The sequence below is a fragment of the Talpa occidentalis genome, unplaced genomic scaffold (genome assembly GCF_014898055.3).
Source record: "Talpa occidentalis isolate TD23 unplaced genomic scaffold, MPIMG_talOcc4v2.1 talOcc4.16, whole genome shotgun sequence".
Classification (NCBI taxonomy): Eukaryota; Metazoa; Chordata; class Mammalia; order Eulipotyphla; family Talpidae; genus Talpa; species Talpa occidentalis.
This window is the reverse complement of record NW_023601653.1, coordinates 68,574,924-68,594,561: the sequence shown is the minus strand read 5'-3', so window position 1 is coordinate 68,594,561 and position 19,638 is coordinate 68,574,924. Positions and strand designations below refer to the sequence as shown.

General features: G+C 41.4%; 1 protein-coding gene and 1 non-coding gene across 4 annotated transcripts in view; one reads left to right on the top strand and one right to left on the bottom strand.

The window, feature by feature from the left end:
* Positions 1-19,638, top strand: part of SLC2A3 (solute carrier family 2 member 3) — a 68,535-nt gene that overhangs the window by 7,289 nt on the left and 41,608 nt on the right. The window lies entirely within an intron of this gene.
* LOC119248562 (U6 spliceosomal RNA) lies at positions 10,018-10,121 on the bottom strand. Its single transcript, XR_005125979.1, has one exon. It is a non-coding gene; the product is annotated as a U6 spliceosomal RNA (small nuclear RNA).

The window sequence follows — 19,638 nt, the reverse complement described above, 5'->3', positions numbered from 1 at the left end:
AAACAGTATGGAGGTTCCTCAAAAATTTAAAAATAGAATTACCATGTAATTCAGAAATTCCACTTTTGAAAAAGATTTTGAGAGAAGTAGATTTAGACAGATAATGCCAGCCAGGGAAAATGCTACAGCCAAAGAGGAGGGCCTCACTGTTCCAGCCAAGACTGAGTCTTTGCCAGTATGCCTTGGGCAGGCCTCAGGGCTGCGTTGCTATGAGCCCCCTCTTGTTGCCAGAGTGCTTAGCAACCGACCAGCAGATGGCAATGTATCACTGTGAGGCTCCCTTCCTGGTTTCTATGACCCAAAAAGACTGGAAATCAGAATCTAGCATAGGTATGTATGATGTGAGTCTTGGTTGGGGACTGGGTACCAGAGGACAGAGTGGTGATTTAGGGAAACTTATTTACTCCCAAAATAGTTATGAATAAACTACCCCTCAAATCTTTTTTTTTTTTTCCATTATTTAATCCTCCCAATCACTCAATACTTATCATCTCTCTATAGAGCTAAACTTTAAAGCACAACCCAACCATGGTTATACTGTTTGTAACAGGTTTTTCACTTCATGCAATAAATTGTTTCCAGCATCTGAAGCTGCCCAACAGAAAGCCAGTTCTTTTTGTTATTGTATGATTAAACCACATTAATTTGATTTATAGATATTTACAGATTTCCTTTTCTAATGTTTTATCAACACTAAGAATTCTTTCATTTATGTAACTAAGATATGGACAGCAGGGGGAAAATAAACCAGAAGTATGCTTGATAATTGAGATTTAAGTGTTTTTATGGACAGTCTACAAATGAGTAATAGAAAATTATCAATATAATATTCCTCTGCCTAAGGAGAAGACATTTCTTGATATTGTATTGGGTACTTCTCCACTTTATCTGACTTAATCCTCCTAATTACCTGTGGTGTGGAACAGAATTTGAGCAGCCTCTTTTTAGGGTTGCCAGTTAAAATAGTTTTTAATATAATTATCACATCCCAAACATTATATCTGGGAACTAAATCTAAATCTAAACCTGGCAACTCCACCTGTTTCTCTTATAGCTCATATTAAAAATGACTTCTTTTCCTTCAAAACATATTGCAGAACATAAATTCTCTAGGTAATGATACTCTTTTGTCTTTCTGATGATGTTTATATTGTAAGAGGAGTCAAAAGTTACCTGTGAAGGGGCCTCCCCGGTGGCGCAGCGGTTGAGCGCTGGGTTGCGAAGCTGCCCGCGGCCTCTGCGGCACCGGTTCGATCCCCGGCTGCTCCCCGGCCACCAGAGGAGGGTCCCACATGGCGTGCAGACCTCTCCTGCCGCCCGCTGCTCCCCTCAGCAGTGTACTTCGGTCCTTCTGCCTGCTCTGCTCCCCGCTCTGGCTCTGGTGAATTCTCTCACCCTCCCGCGCTTCTGACTGTACCCAGTGCATGTATAAACAAAACAAACAAACAAACCAGCAAACAAATAAATAAAGCATGCCTCTATAAAAAAAAAAAAAAAAAGTTACCTGTGATGGCCTCCCTGGTGGCAAAAGGGGTTAAGCACCCCGCACTATGAAGCAATCCGCAGCTTTTACAGCACTAGTTCCATCCCCGGCCAGCCAAGGAGAAACCCATGTGGCAAGGCAAGACCTCTCCTGTCACTCCTCAGGGGTGTATTTCGGTCATTCTGCCTGTTCTGTTCCCCACTCTGTCTCTGGTGAATCCTCTCACCCCCTGCATCTCTGGCCTGTTTCCCAGCTCTTGTATACATAAATAAATAAATCTTTAAAAAAAAAAAAATGTTACCTGCGAAAGGTTAGTGTTTACAGGAATCTGCTAAAGGAACTGTAGGAAATTCCAAAAATCTAACTTGTTGTACTATTTCCAGATTTATCTGAGTCTCAAGTGCTTATCCTCACTTTAATTAAGGATAATTTAGTTCTCTTTGCAAATCAACTTTATGGATAGATATGTTGGTGAAATCTGATGGCAAGAATTGTAAAATTTTAAAACTGGAAGGAACCTTAGAGATGATCTTAATTCTCAGAATTTCTAGAATCTACCTCTCAGTCTTAAGTGAGAACCAGAGTCTCCAGGCATTGAGAGGACCTTGTGGGTGGGGGTGACTGTGCTTACTGCCAGGTGTCAGCCTACCTTACCTTTCCCCTTTTCTACCTCTGCTCCCTGCCAGACACTGCTTGTCTGAGTACCCAACATTCCAAATATCTTTTGTTCTTAGGTTGTAAAGTGTTATCTGTGGCTCCAGAGTGGCGGTGATAAAACCAAGCAGGAGAGAGAATGTGATATGGAACGACCAGAGATGAAAATAAACATGCCCGAGACATGGGCAAATTCCCGTGGCGAACACTGAGATAGGCCTAGAATAGTTCACTCCGACATGGAGGAAGACAGGCGAAGCTCAACCCACACAGGCTTCTTGCAGGGAAGAGACATAAAGTTATTCCAAAACCAATAAAAATTGAGGTCCAGGATGCTGAAGAGCTGCAAAGGCCAAGTTAGTCAGCTGCTGATCCTCTGACAGAATGTCACTTCTGTTTTGGAGAAATGAACAGATTAGCTGAAAGACTTTCTTCTGCAAGGAGGTTTGAGACTTTCTTCTGCATGGAGGTCACCAAACCTCAGAAAGGCTCTTCTCCACAGTCAGGTTGCCTGTATCTAGAAATTTGGCAGTTACTTTAAGCTACCAGATATAGCTCTCTATGGGTATGCAGAGAACTGCCTAGAGGGCCTGGTATATAGAAGTTGGTCAATTAATGTTTGTAGGACAAATATGCCAAGTTCAGGTTCTGCATTTTTTTTCCTGCATTTTCCCTACTTTTGTCATGGCTATTTATATGCCTTATTTTTCCCATCTGCAGTTTAGACAAAACAAAGTCAAGAGAGAAATCATAAGATCTGCCTCTCAAAGAGATGTATTTGAAAATAGTTTTACATTTGATATATGTTTTAAGTCCTTTTGATGTCTGATACTCCGACTCCACTGCCAGTATCTCAGTTCAGGTCATCACTAGTCTATTATGTATGCATAAAGATCTTTTATCAAATAGTTTTGGTACAGTCATTTTTCTAAAATCCAAACCTGCTCATGTTATTACTGTGATTAACCTACTTGCTCTCTGTTTAGAATAAATTCTAAACTCCTTAACCTGTCATGTTAGACCTTTTGTGATACTATCCCTAATTACATCCCCACTGCTTCTCACCCCCTGGTCCTCTACACTTCAGCTATGCAGAAGTGTTTGCAGGATCACAAACACACACCATTCTGTTTTTTAAACCTTTTTTTTTTTTTTGTGGGACCCTCGCCAGTGGCCGGGGATTGAACTGGCGCTGCAGAGGCTGCGGGCAGACTCACAACCCAGCGCTCAACCACTGCACAGCCAGGGGAGGCCCTAAACCTTTTTTTTTTTTAAAGATTTATTTATTTATGCATACAAGAACTGGGGTGTAGGCCAGAGGTGTGGGGTATGAGAGGCATCACCAGAGACAGAACAGGGAGCAGAACAGGCGGATTGACTGAAATATACTGCTGAGGGGAAGCAGCAAGCGAGACAGGAGAGGGGTCAGCTCCCTGGCTGGGGATCAAACTTATGCCACAGTACCTGGCTATAGCTTGAAAGCACTGTGCCTTTAACCCCTGTGCCACCAGGGAGGTCCTCTCTTCAAACCTTTTAACATACTGTACCCTCAACCTACAACATTATTTTTCTCCTATTTCCCTCCCTCCTACTTTGTCAGGGCACCTACAACCAGCCTTCATGTCTTTCTCAACCTACCTTCTCAAAGAGGAAGGCTTCCCGGGCACTACCACACCCCTTCCTCCGCAGGGTGTTGTATCTCTCCCCCAAGTCCTTCATGCAAGTCCGGAAGTTGCGTACTCCCAGTTCCTGGGCCACCCTTCATAGGAACTCTGATGTAAGTGATAATCTTGGGTGTGTGGACACAATGTTTTGTGGCGTCACCATTGAAGTTTATGAGTCCAGTATGTCTCCAAGGCTTCTATCTCTAAGACTAATGTTCTGTCGTGATGTTGCCTGTTGTCCTTCTCCCTCTCATAACTGCGACCTTTTGTTTCTAAAATCCTGTGCTTAGTGCTAAAAGAAAACAAAGGGAAACTAAGAAATTAATGTGTGCACTCAACTATAATGCATAGCAAGATTAAGGATCATCCTATGTGGGTCTCCCTGGTGGCGCAAGTGGTTAAGACACAACCTATGAAGCTGTCCACAGCCTCTGAAGCATGAGGTCGATCCCCAGCCAGAGAGTTACCCATATGGCGCAGCAGACCTCTCCTGTCTTGCCCGCTGCTCCCCTCAGCAGTGTACTTTGCCAATCTGCCTGTTCTGCTCCCCCACTCTGTCTGGTGAATTCTCTCACCCTCACACATCTGGCCTGTACCCCAGCTCTTGTATGCATAAATAAATAAATCTTAAAAAAAAAAAAAGAGGATCATCCTATGATGGAATTGTAAACAAAATTTAAACTACTGTATATAAGCACTCAGGAGAGCATGATTGTTTTTCCGAAAATTGAGAAGATTTCAAGTGGAGGGACATTTTAGCTGGGCCTTGAAGATGCAGCAGCTGTTATGGCAACAGCAGAAGAATCACAATAAAGAGGTAGTTTGTGTGGCAGATTGCACAGCAGTAAATAAGGAGGTTGGATGTTAGGTGAATTGTGTTAAGTAAGGCCTTGAGTGCTTCACTAATCAATATGAATTTTATTCCGTAGGCAGCAAATCATTGAAGAATTTGTAGCACAACTGTTCTGTAATCAAATCTGTGCTTAAAAACATTTTTTATGGGGGCCTCCCCGGTGGCGCAGCGGTTGAGCGCTGGGTTGCGAAGCTGCCCACAGCCTCTGCAAGGCCGGTTCGATCCCCGGTTGCTCCCCGGCCACCGGAGGAGGGTCCCACATGGCGCGCAGACCTCTCCTGCCGCCCGCTGCTCCCCTCAGCAGTGTACTTCGGTCCTTCTGCCTGCTCTGCTCCCTGCTCTGGCTCTGGTGAATTCTCTCACCCTCCCGCACCTCTGACTGTACCCAGTGCTTGTATAAACAAATAAATGAATCTTTTAAAAAAAAAAAAAAAAAAAAACATTTTTTATTATTACTTTTTACTACAAAACAAAGCATTCTGCCTTTTTTTTTTTTTAGTGAAAGGTCTTTTTTTTTTTTTAAAGATTTTTGTTTATTTATTTATACAAGCACTGGGTACAGTCAGAGGTGCAGGAGGATGAGAGAATTCACCAGAGCCAGAGAGGAGAGTAGAACAGAGAGAGTGACGAAGTACACTGCCGAAGGGAGCAGCAGGCGGCAGGATAGGCAGGATAGGCAGGAGAGGTCTGCGCACTATGTGGGACCCTCGCCCCGCTGACCCTTGCCCCTTGGACCCTCGCCCCGGTGACCAGGGAACAGCCGGGGATCGAACCGGCGCTGCAGAGGCTGCGGGCAGCTTCGCAACCCAGTGCTCAACCGCTGCGCCACCGGGGAGGCCCAGCATTCTGCTTTTTAAAGTCTATTACTATGGATTTTAAATGTGTGTGTATATATACATACACACACATATATACACACACACACACATTTATGCAGGCACACATATATACACACGCATGTATTTATTAAAGTAAAAGTTCCTATGAGTCAGCTCACTTGAGTTAACCACTGTTAATAGTTTGTTGTAATTTCCTCTTTTTCCCTGTGCACATGTGCATGTGTGTATGTGTCTATAACTGTATTATAACTCATGTATTTGTAACAATGAAATCATTCTAACCATACGTTTGGACACTGCTTTTTTTTGAGTAATGGTGATGAACGAGCAGGTAAATCATACACATTATCAACTGCAACAGAAAACATGAGCATGTATAAATGTAATGTGTTCCACTTAGGGGCCTCCCTGGTGGCACAAGGGTTTAAGTCGCAGCACTATGAAGCTAATCTTTTTTTAATTTATAGTTTTGTGTTTTTTTAAGATTTATTTATTCATACAAGAACTGGGGTACAGGGCAGAGGCGCGGGAGAGTGAGAGAATTCACCAGAGACAGAGTGGGGAGCAGAACAGGTAGACAGACAGAAGACACTGCTGAGGGGAGCAGTGGGCGAGGCAAGAGATGGCTACCAAGCCATGTGGGTTTCTCCCTGGCCAGCTGGGAATCGAACCCGTGCTGCCGAGGCTGCAGACAGCTTCACAGCACAGCGCTCAACCTGCTGTGTCACCAGGTAGTCCTTGAAGCTAATCTTAAAAAAAAAAATGTACTCTGCTTAGAGTGATCTCCTTTCTGAGGGTAGCACTTGGTGTGACCAAATGCACCAGGAAGGTGGAAATGGCTGAGACCCATTCAGTACCTCCCTCTAGAATATGGTGAAGAAAATTGAAATCAGTCAACATGCCAAGTACACGTTTTTTTTTTTTTTAAGATTCTTTTTTTTAAGATTTATTTATTTATGCATGGAATAACTGGAGTACAGGCCAGAGGTGGGGGGCTGGGGGGGGGGGCGGGTGGTGAGATGATTCACCAGAGACGGTGTGGGAACAGAACAGGCAGACTGTTCTGAAATACACTGCTGAAGGGAGCAGTGGGCGAGACAGGAGAGGTCTGCTGTGCCATATTTTTATTTATTTATGTATACAAGAACCTGGGTGTAGGCTAGAGGTGTTGGGGGAGAAAGGATACAAAAACAGAGTGGGGAGCAGAACAAGCCATCTCCTGAAACACACTGCTGAGGGAAGCAGCAGGTGAGACAGGAGAGGTCTGCTGTGCCATGTGGGTCAGCTCCCTGGCTGGGGATGGACCTGGTGCTACAGTGGCTAGCAATAGCTTGATTGCTTGAAAATGCTGAAGAGTTTAACCCCTGTGCCACCAGGGAGGCTCCCACATGTTTTTTCTTTGCCAAAACCAAGAGAAGAGATGATCATGGGGATATGGCACTGTGGTTCCCAAGTGAAAACTGTAACTGTGGTGCCTGGACCAAGGAATAAAAAGACCAGTAGAAGCTCCACCATTTAACCTTTTGCACCACAAAGGAGGCCCCTCACCTTTGTACCTTTTTTTTAATTAAAATATTTTATTTTGTATAATTCTTACATCTTTTTTCATCTTTGCACAATGTATGCATTTTCATTTTGGTTATATTCCCCATACAATTGCACCCTCCACCCCTTATTTTGACTCTAGTTCTTCCTTTCCCCGCCCCTCCCTCCCTCCCCCATCCCCCTGTAGTGTGTCTCTGGTTTATAGTTGCTTGTTGATTTTGATTTTTACTTTGTATTGAGTAGTTTTTTTCCTGGTCTCTTATTTAGGTTTTCTAAATTCCTGCTATGAGTGAGACCATCCGACCTTTGTACTTTTATCTCTATGTATGTGGCAGTGATTTGTAGGGTTCCTGCACAAAAATCACGGATCAAAAAGAGTGAATATTTAAATTTTAATAGGTACTGTCAAACTACCATCTAAAAAGGCTGATAATTTTACATTCATTCCAAATTTTAAAAAATTTAGCCAGGCCTGGATATTGACAAGTCTTCAAAATTTTTTACCAATCTCTGAAGAGAGAAAAAAAAAAAATCTTTTTTATTTCTGTTTCTTTTATTGTTAGCAAATGTGGATGTCTTTTCATTTTGGCCATTATTGATTCTTCCTATATGAATGCTTGTTCCTCTGCTTGGTCTATTTTGGTCTTTCATTCTTCACTTACTGCTCTGAAAGAGCCCTTTGTAGATTATGAAAATGAAGCCTTTGTCATCTTGGACACATTTTTGCCAGTTTTCCTTTAATTTTTATGATGGTGTTGTATCACAATAGAAAGTTTTAAGTTCACATGGTAGTATTTATAAATTTTATCCTTTATAACTCACCACTTCCCTATTTTGCTTAGAACAGATCTTTATGTTAGAGCTAATGATGTTGAGAGGTATCTGCTGGGGGTGGAGCAGGGGATGTTGGTGTGGGTTTAGAGTTGCATGTGGCTGGGGAAATGAAAGAAGTTATTCTCTATAAATTGAGGCCATGGCATGGGAAGTAGAAGACAGATTTTAGGTACTTTTTTTTATGTTATAGTTTTATTGGGCTTTAGTCCACATACTATACAATTCAAGAGGCTTTAGTATATTCAGAGATGTGCAAATATTAGTCAATATTTAGAACATTTCATCACCCTGATATGAAGCCCATAACCATTAGCTGTCATCTTGCATTCCTCTTTAATCAGTCCCACCCTTTGGCAACCACTAAACTATTTTCTGGCTCCATAGATTTTCCAATTCTGGACATTTTATGAATCATAGAATACTTGGCCTTTTGTGATAGGCCTCTTTCCCATAGACTTATACTTCAGGGTTCCACTGCATTTCTACATCCATTCATGTGATTCATGTTATTAGTAGTTTCCTTTCTATGGACAGATAATATTATACTGTATGATGATTATGCTATATTTGTTCATTTGTTTGTCAATTGATGGACATTTGGGTTTTCCCTAGTTTCGCCTATTATAAATTATACTGCGATGAGCATTCTCATTTAGGTTTTTGTGTGGCCATCAGTTCTCAGTTCCCTTGAGTATGTACATTGCAATGAAATTTCTGTATTATATGGGATATGATGAACTTTATGAGATTCCAAAATAATTCCCAAAGCACCACACCATTTCACATACCCTCCCCCCAAAAATGTATGAGGGCACTAGTTGCTCCATATCCTCACCAACAGCAGTTGTTATTATATATATTTTTTCATTGTGTCCATTTTAGTGGGTGTAACTTGATGTCTCATTATGGATTCCCATCTGCATTTCTCTAGTGACTAAAGATATTATGTGTTTTGCTTATTGGCCTTTGTTTATGTTTTGAGATGTGTCTATTCAACTCCTTTACACATTTTTTTAATTTTAATTTTGGAGTTACATTATTGCTCCAAATAATGTGCATGTGGTCCACTCACCCTCCACCAAACCACCTGTGCCAGTACTCCATATGCCTCCCTGCCCAACCCCTCCAACTTTCCAACTGTTCCCTTTGGTAACCTTTCTCTCACTAAGTCCAAGATTTATTCCAGCTATATTTTGTCTGTGTATATCTTTGGTTATTTATATGCTTCAGATGAATGAAACCATTCGACATCTATCTTAAACTTTCAGACATTTCACTTAACATAATCAGCTCAAGGCCCATCCATTCTGTCCCCAAAACAACTATTTCATCTTTTTAACAACTGTGCAGTATTCCATTGAGTATATAATCCTTACCCATTTTTTTTAATGAATTGTGTTTTTGTTGAGTTGTAAATATGTCTTTTATCAGATATAAGAGTTATAAATATTTTTTCACATTGTATGGTTGTCTTTTCACTTTTTTTAAAAAAAAAAATTATTTATTTATACAAGAGCTAGGGTACAGGCCAGAGGCATGGGAGGGTGAGAGGATTCACCAGAGACAGAGCAGGGAGCAGAACAGGCAGACTAACTGAAAGCACTGCTGAGGGGAGCAGTGGGCAAGACAGGAGAGGTCTGCCGCACCACATGGGTATCTCCCTGGCCGGCTGGGAATTGAACCCGTGCTGCTGGCTATGGACAGCTTCACAGTGCTGCCCTCAACCCGCTGTGCTACCAGGGAGACCCCTGTCTTTTCACTTGTTTGATAGTAAAAACTTACGTGTATATGTTGATGAAATTCATTTTATCTAACTTTTCTCTTGTTATTTGTACTTTTAATTCATAATCACAAAAGACTTCATTGAAGTCAAGTTAGAAAGGTTTACATTCTGATCTATGAACCATTTTATTTTCATTTATATGTATAATGTGAGGAAGGCATCCAATCCAACTTCATTCTTATGCTTGTGGATATCCATTTGTGATGGCACCGTTTTCAAAATAAGATTTGATCTTGTCATTAACTAGTATGGTTATTGAAGGACTTTTAAATTATCTATAAAATTTTATTGAGATAACATTGGTTTATAATATAATTTTCAGATGTACAGCATTATAATTTGATACTATAGACTACATCATAATAAATATGAAACGCTTGTGAATATGCATATCAACCTTGCCCAGGGCCAAGTTAATCTTCTCTGTAGGTTCCAATTTTAGCATTTATGCTGCCAAAGAGGGCACTTGAGGGACATTTTTTGAAAGCAGACTAAAAAGAATTTGTTAGTTGGGAGGTGAAGGAGATTTAAAAAATCAAAAATTTTAATTTAGAAACTGGATCATTAGAAGTGCCATTAATCAGAGTGGGCAAATTAGAGGGGAAGAGAAGAAGCAAATTTGGAGAATCTGTTTTGGGCATGTGAGCTTGAGATATTTATAGGATATATCTATGTTAAGATTCATAGCAGACAGTTATAAATTTGGTCTAGAACGCAAGACTATGTTTGGAGTGAAGCCATATATTTGGAAATTGATCAAAGATGAATCCAACATTTAAGAGTCATTGAGGAGGGAGAACCAATGAAAGCAATGTACAATTAGGGGTTGGAGAAGTCAAAGAGTACCTTGAGATTGCTGTGGAAAGCCTAGAGGGGCTAGGAGATTCATTAACTCTACATGATAAAGAGAGGTAGGGTTGGACCAGGAGTTCACTGGTTTTGCAATTAGGTAGCTCATGTTATTATTTTTTTTTTAAGTTTTATTTATTTATACATACAAGAACTGGGGTGTAAGCCAGAGGTGCAGGGTGTTGAGAGGATTCATCAGTTCATCAGAGAGAGTGGGGAGCAGAACAGGCAGATCTACCAAAACACACTGCTGAGGGGAGCAGAGGGCTAGGAAGAAAAAGGTCCCCTGCACCATGTGGGTTGCCCCCTGACTGGCTGGGGATCTAACCTGGCTGCAGTGGCTGTCGAAAAACAAGCTTGATAGCACTTTCCTAACCCCTGCATCACCAGGGAGGCCCTCATGTTATTTTTGGCTAAAGCTTCAGTAGTGAGGTTGCACTGGAATGTGGGGAAGAATGCTTGAACCTTCAAGAAAAAAACATGTTTCCTTTGGAAATTATTGCTAAAGACTGTAACTACCATTTTGATAGCCTAAGGGAAGGGCAAGCGCTTCTTTTTTAATTCTAACTCAGTAGTTAATACAGCTGAGATAAGTCTAGAATGTTACAGCAAGACTTTCCAAAGACTAGGAGATACAAGGAGAAAAAAAGAATATTTCAACAGACATTTCTTTTATGATATGTTTCGCTACAGAGTTGTCTTCCCGAGAAGCACCCCCACTTCCATTTGTCAGAGGCCAGCGCCCTTCCATGTACCCCCTGGGAGCATCCTCAAAGCCATCTAAACTTGATGTCTAAGGGAACAAGGTCCAGCTTCCATACGAAGATGTTCTGGTTTCTCTTTTGTTTCTCTTCACTTCTTTTCTCCAGTTATGAGAAACCAAACCTCATGAGGGTGTGGCCTTTCAATAAAATAAATAAGAATTCTCAAGACTTTCCAATTCCCTTATGACAGATGTCAGGCTGGGGTGGTTCTGTCAGCTGAGGGATCAAGGTCTAAAGCTTCTTCTGCCACGCAACTGTGATGGCGACAAGATGGTGGGCTGGAGGGCCCTGGCTCCAGGGCCCTTTTCATCAGGTACTGCCTTCATTTTGACTGCAAGAGACCTGGTGACTCCCAAGTTCAAAAACAGATTGCCAGAATGAAGAAAGTAACAAAAGCTTGCTGAGGAGAGCTGTACTTTCCTTAAAGATGAAGAAGCTGTTTTACCTTAAAGATGAAGAAGCTGTTCAGAAATTCTTCCTCGAAGAAATACAGCTTGGTGAAGGGTTACTAGCACAATGTGAAGACGAGAAGAGTGTGACAGTCTGACAAACATGTTGCTGTGTGTGCACAGCCGCAGGGTTTACTGCCAGTGTTAAGCAGACTCTGCCACTGCCAGTGTTCCAGATGCTTCTGACTAGGCTTCCAGCAGTTAGACATTTCTAAGTGTGCAGAGCTGGTCTGAAGATGATAATGAGAGGAAGATGGCTGAGTGAGAAACAAACATCAACATAATAGTCTCAAATATATATTTTTTAAATCTTAGCTGGAAAGTAAACAGCTCTGTGGAAATAAGAGCAAATAAGTTTAGTGCTGACTGCCTTACACTGAAATCTACCAAAATTAAGTCTTACTTTATATAGATCCAGTGAAAAGTATATTTTAATGGAGAGCTTTTCATTTTATGAATACATTATGACTTACTGGGGAAAAAAGAATTCTAGCTAAAGCAGAGGTAGTATTAGGAGTGGGTGTGTAATTTCAAATAGAGGTCTGAACTTCTGTGCAGACCTCTAGATATTTTGAAATAATTTGATGCTGAATGGGAGGGAAAGAAGTAGAAGCAGGAATTTGAAAGTAAAACACAAGACCAATCTTTGGAGGAATTTGAAAGTAAATCACAAGAATACCTTATGGGAAATAGAGGTATAGGATGAATGAGCGTGTTTCAGGATGGGGGAACTTTAGAAACTCATTGGCAGTAGGAAAAGGACAAACAAAAGTTAGAGATTTAAAGCAAGGTAAGAAATAAGAATTATTTCTTAATAAAAAGAATAAAAATAAGAAAGAAATAAAAATAAGAATTCTGGAGCAACACCATCCTAGAAAGTGGAAGCTATAAAGAGGAGGATAGTACTTTATTTTTTTAAAGATTTATTTATTTATGCATACAAGAGCTGGGGTGTAGGCCAGAGTTGTGGAGGGGGGTTTGGGTGAGAGGGGAACAGAGGCCAAGTGGGGAACAGAACAGGCAGATTGACTGAAATACACTGCTGAGGGGAGCAGCGGGCGAGTCAGGAGAGGTCTGCTGTGCCATGTAGGTTGCTCCCTGGCCAGTGATCAAACTCGTGCTGCAGTGGCTGTAGTTAGCTTCATAGATTGAGTCTTAACCCCTTGCGCCACCAGGGAGGCCCTATAGCGTACAATTAATGTTGATAGATAAGGTTCTAGCTTGTCATGGGGCAAACAATAACCAAAGAAATAATTTCAAATAAAAATAAGAACTGTAGGCCTCCCTGGTGGTGCATCACTATGAAGCTATGTACAGCCACTGCATCATGCAATCGATCCTCAACCAGGTAGCTGACCCACATGGCACAGCAGACCTCTCCTGTCTTGCCCACTGCTTTCCTCAGCAGTGTATTTCTGTAGATCCACCTGTTCCGTTCCCCACTCGGTCTCTGTTCCCCTCTCACTCTGGCCCCCTCCACAACTCTGGCCTACACCCCAGCTCTTGTATGCACAATAGATAAATAAATAAATAAAATACGTCTTTTAAAAAAAAAGAAATAAGAACTATGGAAAAAATTACAACAGAGACGTGCTAAGGAGTGAGTGTGTGGAAGGATAATATAGAAAACCTTTCTGAAGACGAGACTTGATCTCAGTTCCAACTGACAAGAAGGATCAAGCATTTGAAGACTTTGTAAAGTCTTCTCCAGGAAAACTCTGAAGTTAGAAATGAACTTGAGGGCTTCCCTGGTGGCGCAAGCAGTTAAGACGCGACCTATGAAGCTATTTGCAACCACTAAAGCATGAGTTTGATCCCCTGGCCAGCCAGGGAGCTACCCACATGGCCCAGCAGACTTCTCCTGACTCACACACCACTCCCCTCAGCAGTGTATTTCAGTCAGTATGCCTGTTCTGTTTCCCACTCTGTCTCTGGTGAATCCTCTCACTCCCCGCACCTCTGGCCTGTACCCCAGTTCTTGTATACATAAATAAATAATCTTTTTTAAAAAATGAACTTGATATGACAGAAGGACAGAAAATAATAATAACTGTATGGCAGGAAATTAGTGAACAAGAACTAGTGGTTGACAATAAGGCAAGAAAGGGAGCTAGGGGCCAAATACAGTTTGATACCTCTTCGAACAATGAATTGTAGAGTAAGAATGAAATCAGTAAGCCTGATTTAGACACCGTTGTAATAAATAATGTGAAAATTAGGATGGCTTTGACAAGGGTGGTACAATGGGAATGAGAGACTAGAAGGAATCTGGGTATATTGTAGAGGTAAAGCTGGCAGGACTTGCTGTTGGATTATATGTGGAAGGTGTGAGAAAGGGAGAAATCCTAAATAGTGCCTAACATTTGTGAATGGTGATAATGTTTACTGAGATGGAAAAGGCTAAGGAGGGCCCTCCCTGGTGGCGCAAGGGATTAACACACAACCTGTGAAGCTGTCCGCAGCCTCTGCAGCAAGAGTTTGATTCCCCGGCTGCCCAGGGAACAACCCACATAGCGCAGCAGACCTCTCCTGTCGCGCCCGCTGCTCCCCTCAGCAGTGTACTTCAGTCAGTCTGACTGTTCTGTTTCCCACTTTGTCTCTGGTGAATACTCTTAAACCTCCCCCACCCCCCGCACATCTGGCCTGCACCCCAGCTCTTGTATGCATAAATAAATAAGTCTTTGGGGGGAAAAAAAAAAGAAAAGGCTAAGGAAAGAAAAAATGGGGGGAGGGAAGGAGGGTTTAGAAGAGAAATTGGTACTTCTATTTGGGCTGTACTTAGTTTGAGATGCCTTTTGACCACTCCTGTGGCGTTATCAGACAGCCTAGAGATACAGGACTCTGGAAATCAATAGGTAATAAGTCAACTGTGAAAAACTTATGACCTTATAAAGCCCCTCTGTATACTTTGGAGATAGCTCTAGTTACCACAACATTCTGTTACATTGAGATGATGGTAAATGTAATACAATTGTGATGTCCATTTCCATCTAGGGTCACTGAAAAATGCTTATTTTTGAAAGCACATTAAATATTGGAAGAAAGTCACCATGTTCTCACCGTGTCTTTTATTCTCTAAGCTGATTCCTCCAGCTGCTCTTCATGACCTTATTTCCAGATACGTCATCTCCTTGGTCATATCCTTTTTAAAGTTGGATGCCAAGGGCTACAGTCACATGAGTAATGTACCCCAAGTGCAGCACTCCTATCCCTCTTCTTTGTTATTCTTTGAGAAATAGGTTCCCTTTTTATTGTTTGTCTGTTTCCTTTTCTGCAGACATGACTGTTAGGTCCCCTGTCTGTGGCATATGGCAGCTCTTCTAATCTGTTGTGACTTGGTAACCAAAAACTGACTTATGCTGTGTATCAGATATTAACATTTTGCTTGTCACGTTAGGGATATTTTGTAATAATTCAAAAAGAAAGCGAGTAGGTTGTTTTCTGAAAGGGACCAAAGGAGTCCTCGTATTAGTAAGACTAGAATTCTGGTGAGAAAATCTTCTTCCCTTGCTTTGCTTTTTTAAAGCTACATTCAGGGCCTTCCTGGTGGCGCAATGGGTTAAGCACCGCACTGTGAAGCAATCCACAGCCTGTGCAGCATGAGTTAGATCCCCGGGCCCGCCAGGGAGCAACCCCCATGGCGCAGCAAACCTCTCCTGTCTTGCCCGCTGCTCCCCTCAGCAGTGTATTTCAGTCAGTCTGCCTGTTCTGTTCCCCTCTCTGTCTCCTGTGGATCCTCTCACCCACCCCGCATCTCTGCCTGTACCCCAGCTCTTGTATGTATAAATAAATAAATCTTTTTTTCAAAAAAAAAATAAAGCTACATTCTAAGTAATTGAATTTTCCAAATAGTTGTGTTCCAAATGGGTGAAGTATTTCAATCTTTTCCACAAGGATCTCATTAGATATGTGCTCAGTCAAAGGCAGGGGTTTTCAACCAGCGGTGATTTTGCTCCCCAAAGATATTTAGCAGTTTCTGCAGACATATCTGGTTGCCATGACTTGTGCCAAAGAGAATGGCATCCAGTGGGCAGAGGCCAGGATGCTCCTAAATAGCATACAATGTACAGGTCAAGTTCCAATAACGAGGAATTTATTTGACCTAAAATGTCAGTACTATCTATATTTAGAACCCTGGGCCATTGTATTTCCCTGATTTTGTTTATTAACCTTAGTGGGGAAAAAAAAGGTTAATAAAACCTTATGTGAAAAGTTGACATAATTTAAACTTAATTCTGCTTCCAACTAATCACTCCTTTTTCCTTCTGTTGCATGCCAGCCATCTGTTCATAGTCTATCTAGAATTTAATGGGAAAATAATGAAACATTACTTTTTTTCATTTAAAATCTTTTCATCATTGCATCTTTTGTCACTTCTCCCAATCTCCTTAATTTTTAGAATATTAATGTTCAGTGATCAAATTTATACAATATTTTATTTTTGTGTCTTTATTTAAATAAAATTATACTCTTGCTTACTGCCCTTTCTGATCTTTAGTTTCTCTTTCCCACAGTTTCTTGAGAAGGGGAGTCATGTTTCCTGAGAAGGAATCCTGCTTTCCTTCTGTCATCTCTTAATATTAGATAAATAATACAACTGAAACTAAAAGCTCTGTTCTCCTTATCTTTCAGGAGCCCCGGGGAAGCATGCAGTTATTTGGGGATGTGGCTACACTAATGTTCCCTAGTAAGTGGTGGAGATAGAAATCACTGCCCTGTGAGTGTACTCAGAGGAGAGGTGTGCGGGACGAACGCTGTTCACTGCACGTCCTCCGAGGTGGGAACAGGGGCGTCTTTTCCTGGGGCTGTCATATTTCTTGGTATTGACTGCAGCTGTCAAGATCAAAGAGGAAATAATGAGACAAGAGTAAATAGCTTCATTCTTGGAGTACCTAAGCAAAGGAAGAAGGGCTAATGGAGCTTAAGTGAAAGGAGAGAAATAAATTCCTCACCCATACCCAAAAGCAAGTAGTTCTTTTCGGATACTTCTGATGTTTCAAATTCCAACTGTGTTAGCACTCAGGATCTAGAAACAAAAACCTTCCTTTCCCAATACCTTTATGTTTACAGCCAGATATTTATCAAACATTGACCAAATGTGTTTATATAGACCAGGCATACATGAACCAGGGGAAAACGTCAAAAATTTCAAAAATTCAAGTATATATTTGAAAGAGGAATGGTAAATGAATACCTAATTAGTTGTGAAAATATTGCTGTAACTTATGTCTTCCACAATTGTTTTACCTGTGTAAGTCATCAAGTATTTGTATAGGTGGTGTATTTGTCCGGAGCTTGAGATTACAGAGAATAAAATAGCTAGGGTCCTTCTCCTTCAGCCTTAAGATAATTTTAGAATAGAGAAATTAAATACGGATTTAACAGTTTAAGTAACTATCAGCCCGGTATGCAGTGAGAACTGCAGGCTGGGTTTTCGAACTTTCAGCCTTTTCTTTGTTCTGAAAATAGAGGTGAGAGGCAATGTTTGCAGAAAACCCTTCCCACCATTGTTCAAGGTTGCTTTCTACTCAGTAAAGCCCTGACTGAAACAATGGATAGGATTGTGAAATGAAGCAACAGAATTTGGGGTTCAGGCTTGGGGTAAGCTGTGGAAAGGGAAGATGAGGAAAAGCACAACATAATTTAGTAAGGTTAAAGAGACACACTTGGTATCTCTGAAGTACAGGCTTATGTGGGTCTGTAAAAAAGAAAAAAAAATGCAATAAAATCTGACTTTGTTCCCCACCTAAGGGCTTATATTAAAATAGCTTGTCTGGTATTCAAAGACTGCTGGAACATAGTCCAAACTTGCTTTTCTAGCATTATCTCTCACTAAACTCTTTTAAGTACCCTGCTTTTCAACTAAGTCAGACTAAGCAAGTTTCCCAACCTTCTGCACAAATTTCCATCATCATACCTCTGCCCAGATGACTCCATCTTCCCGAAATGCCCTTCTTTAATCTCTGCCTGTCTCCTATCTCTTAGCGCACCATCTTTCAAGATCCATTCCAAATTCTGACTTCATGAAGTCTTTCTGGATTGTTCCCACATGAAACAAAAATTCTCTTGATTCTTTGGTTTTCTGAGGCTCTCTTGTCTGTCCCCTCCACAACCAGATTAGCATCAGTTAGAGGGCAGGGACTTTGGGCCCTCTGCATTGTTCAGCTGAGTGTTGTATATTTTGTATACATGTGTTTTAATTTTTCTCAACATTGCTTTTTAATTTTTTTTCACATAGAAAAACTGGGGTGTAAGCCAGAGGTAGAGTGGGGGCAGAGGGAAGAGGGGTGAGAGGACTTACCAGAGACAGAGTGGGGAGCAGAACAGGCAAATATACTGAAATACACTGCTAAGGAAAGCAGTGGGTTAGACAAGGGAGGTCTGCTGCGCCATATATGGGTTAGCTCCGGCCTGGGATGGAACTCAGGCCATAAGAGTGATAGTGCTTAGGCTTAACCCCTAAGCCACCAGGAAGGCCCTCAACATTGATTTTTTTTTATAAGCTTCATTAAAATTGTCCCAAATTTAGAAAATTGTTGTTTGTTAGATAATATCTTACCCAATGATTGGCATGGTCCAAACAAGAATGCAACTAATGGGTGAAAATAGAGAACAGAATTGAAAGCAGTTTCTGGCTTGGATTATAGGGACAAGTATGACCTTAGGGAAAGGGAGATCCTTGAAAAGAGATTGGGGTACATGGGGAAAGAGAAAAAGAAACAAAGGAATTACAGAAATTTTGAAAGACAGAGATGGAAGAAGGAATCTTCCAGAGATGAAAAAGATTATGTCTAGGGCCTCCCCGGTGGCGCAGCGGTTGAGCACTGGGCTGCGAAGCTGCCCGCAGCCTCTGTAGCGCTGGTTCGATCCCCGGCCGCCAAGCCTACTGCACCCCCTTAGCAGTGTGTCAGTCTGTCTGTTCTGCTCCCTGCTCTGGCTCTGGTGAATTCTCTCACCCTCCGGTGCTTCTGACTGTACCCAGTGCTTGTATAAATAAATAAATAAATAAATCTTTAAAAAAAAAAAAAAAAAAAGATTATGTCTACTGGAAAGATCCTCACCTTTGATTGTCTTTGGGGAAGTTCCTTTCCTTGCCCAGCACAAAAGGAAGTGGAAAACAATGTAGAAGGGTATCCTCCTTGTAACTTCCACTGCTCCCTTCCTGAGAAATAGGAGTGACTCGGGGAGGTTTATGAGGATAAAATTGGAAATGTCCTTGTTCTAACTAGCTTGTCTGCAGCTGCCTTTTCCAGAATCCTATATGACATGCTTTAACACTTGAGCGTGTCTCTCCCCTCCCATGTCTTCCCTGGGTCTCCTTCTGCCTGTTGCCTTAGTAACTCTGATGTTCCTCTAGCTGTGGGCAGTCTGTCTCCATACCTTTCTGTAAGAAAGTTGTTTAAGGCATCTTATCACTCATGCAGTTCCTCTTTTGACTTTCTCAAGTCTCATCTATGTGTGTACATTTTCCTTTTGCCTAGTCTTTTATTTTTCTTTGTACTTTCATTCTGCTTCTGTCACTACTTTTCTTCACCAACTGGCTCATTATGATTCTGTCCCCACAGCAACCCCTCTCTGGGGAAGAAGGAGAGGAATAGAAGGAAGAGGAAAAGAGGGCTTAGAATATATGGACAATAAGAAGCTGATTGGAGTTGAAGGGTGACCATTTGGATTGAGTCCTGGAACTGACGACAGGCACACTTTATAGCCTCACTACACAAAATCCTAGGGGGCCTGAATCAGTCCCTGAGAGCAAAACTCTTTCAGCAAATCCCTGTTTTATACTAGTCTTTCATCAATGTAACCCACATTGACTATTTCTTCTTTCTTCCTCTGTTTCTAGGCTATTCATGAGTGTTATACATGTATGGTTTTGAAGGCATTGCACCTTGGAAAGGATTTTCTTAAAAGATTCAGGAGT